General features: G+C 37.7%; 1 non-coding gene across 1 annotated transcript; it reads left to right on the forward strand.

Annotated features, from left to right (window-relative positions):
- The first annotated feature begins 891 nt into the window (after positions 1-891).
- Positions 892-999, forward strand: LOC127747885 (small nucleolar RNA R71). Its single transcript, XR_008009832.1, has one exon. It is a non-coding gene; the product is annotated as a small nucleolar RNA R71 (small nucleolar RNA).
- Positions 1,000-2,996: the final 1,997 nt, after the last annotated feature.

Raw genomic sequence — 2,996 nt, forward strand, 5'->3', positions numbered from 1 at the left:
CTCTATGGTCTCAGTGTGAGCCTCAGATTCCCATGGTTCCTCATTAGGGAACTCATTGGAGGCCAGTGGACGTCCATTGAGGTCTTCCTCAGTGGTGATCACTGCCTCTTCCTCCTCTCCAATTTCGGCCATGTTGATGTCCTTACACTCTCCTTTTGGATTCTCTTCTGTATTGCTTGGAAGAGTACTAGGAGGGAGTTCAGTAACTTTCTTACTCAGCTGACCCACTTGTGCCTCCAAGTTTCTAATGGAGGACCTTGTTTCAGTCTTGAAACTTTGAGTGGTTTTGATTAGATCAGAGACTATGGTTGCTAAGTCAGAGTGGCTCTGCTTAGAATTTTCTGTCTGTTGCTGAGAAGATGATGGAAAAGGTTTGCCATTGCTAAACCTGTTTCTTCTACCATTATTGTTGTTGAAACCTTGTTGAGGTCTCTGTTGATCCTTCCATGAGAGATTTGGATGATTTCTCCATAAAGGATTATAGGTGTTTCCATAGGGTTCTCTCATGTAATTCACCTCTTCCATTGATGGGTTCTCAGTATCATAAGCTTCTTCTTCAAATGAAGCGTCCTTAGTACTGCCTGGTGCAGCTTGCATTCCAGACAGACTTTGAGAAATCATATTGACTTGCTGAGTCAATATTTTGTTCTGAGCCAATATGGCATTCAGAGTATCAATCTCAAGAACTCCTTTATTCTGATTCGTCCCATTGTTCACAAGATTCCTTTCAGAATTGTACATGAATTGGTTATTTGCAACCATTTCAATGAGTTCTTGAGCTTCTGTAGGCGTCTTCTTCAGATAAAGAGATCCTCTAGCAGAGTTGTCCAATGACATCTTGGACACTTCAGACATACCATCATAGAAGATACCTATGATGCTCCATTCAGAAAGCATGTTAAAAGGACACTTTCTGATCAATTGTTTGTATCCTTCCCAAGCTTCATAGAGGGATTCACCTTCCTTCTGTCTGAAGGTTTGGACTTCCATTCTAAGCTTACTCAATTTTTGAGGTGGAAAGAACTTTGCCAAGAAGGCATTGACTAGCTTTTCCCAAGAGTTCAGGCTTTCTTTAGGTTGTGAGTCCAACCATATCCTAGCTCTGTCTCTTACAGCAAAAGGGAATAGCATAAGTCTGTAGACCTCAGGGTCAACCCCATTGGTCTTGACAGAATCATAAATCTGCAAGAATTCAGCTAAAAACTGATGAGGATCTTCCAATAGAAGTCTATGAAAATGAGGATCTTCCAATGAAAGTCCATGAAACTTGCAATTCTGTTGCATTAGAGAAACTAATTGAGGCTTAAGCTCAAAGTTATTTGCTCCAATGGCAGGGATAGAGATGCTTCTCCCATAGAAGTTGGAAGTAGGTGCAGTAAAGTCACCCAGCACCTTCCTTGCATTGTTGGCATTGTTGTTATTTTCGGCTGCCATGTCTTCTTCTTGTTTGAAGATTTCTGTTAGGTCCTCTACAGAGAGTATGCTTTAGCTTCTCTTAGCTTTCGCTTCAAGGTTCTTTCAGGTTCAGGGTCAGCCTCAACAAGAATGCTTTTGTCTTTGCTCCTACTCATATGAAAGAGAAGAGAACAAGAAAATATAGAATCCTCTATGTCACAGTATAGAGACTCCTTGAGATGTCAGAGGAAAAAGAAGAATAGAAGGAGGAGGTAGAAGAAGAAGAATTCGAACTTATCAAGAGAGATAGAGTTCGAATTGTTGATAGTGGAGGAGTGTTAGTCCTTAAATAGAAGGATGTGAGAAGAGGGGAAGAACAAGTATTTTTGAGAATGGAAAGAAATTGATTTTGAAAATATATGATTGAAAAGATATGGTTTGAAAAAGATTTGATTTTGAAAAATTATAAAAATTTGAAAAAAAAATTGAATTAAAAACAAAATCTTCCTTCTTGTATCATCCTGCCATTCTAGCGTTTAACGCCCAAAATCCTACCCTTTTGGGCGTTAAACGCCCAGCTAGGTACCCTGGCTGGCGTTTAAATGCCAGTTTTCCTTCTTCACTGGGCGTTTTGAACGCCCAGCTTTTTCTGTGTAATTCCTCTGCTGCATGTTCTGAATCTTTAATTCTCTGTATTATTGACTTGAAAAGACACAAATTAAAATTTTTTTTTAATTTTTAATGATGAGGAATAATCAAAATGCCACTAAGATCAAATAAACAATGCATGCAAGACACCAAACTTAGAAGTTTGTATACTATTGACACTAACAAATTGAGAATGCATATGAGAAACAACAAAACACTCAAGACAAGAGAATTTAAAGATCAGAGCAAGGAAATCATCAAGAACAACTTGAAGATCAATGAAGAACATAATACATGTAATTTTCGAAAATTAGAAGAATAAAGACATGCAATTGACACCAAACTTAAAATTAAACACTAGATTCAAACAAGAAACATAAAAATATTTTTGATTTTAAGATTTTATAAATTTTTTTGTGCTTTTTCGAAAATTGAGTGGAAAAGAAAAACAAGGGTTCAAAATTCTTAATGAGAATTCCAGGAATCATTGCAATGCTAATCTAAGACTCCGGTCCAGGAATTAGACATGGCTTCACAGCCAACCAAGCTTTCAGTGAAAGCTCCGGTCCAAAACAATAGACATGGCCAATGGCCAGCCAAGCTTTAGCAGATCATTGCTCACAACAGAAAAATTGATAGAAATCAACAAGCACTTGTGATGATAAGTTAAAACCTCGGTCCAAAAGATTAGACATGGCTTCACAGCCAGCCATACTTCAACAAATCATCATGAAACTCTAGAATCCATTCTTAAAAACTCTGAAGAACAAAATAGAAATATTTTTTGTATTTTTGAAAAATTTTCGAAAAATAAAAAGCTTAAACATAAAATAAAATTACCTAATCTAAGCAACAAGATGAACCGTCAGTTGTCCAAACTCAAACAATCCCCGGCAACGGCGCCAGAAACTTGGTGCACGAAATTGTGATCATCAATGGCGCCATCAACATGG

The sequence above is a fragment of the Arachis duranensis genome, chromosome 5 (assembly GCF_000817695.3).
Source record: "Arachis duranensis cultivar V14167 chromosome 5, aradu.V14167.gnm2.J7QH, whole genome shotgun sequence".
NCBI lineage: Eukaryota > Viridiplantae > Streptophyta > Magnoliopsida > Fabales > Fabaceae > Arachis > Arachis duranensis.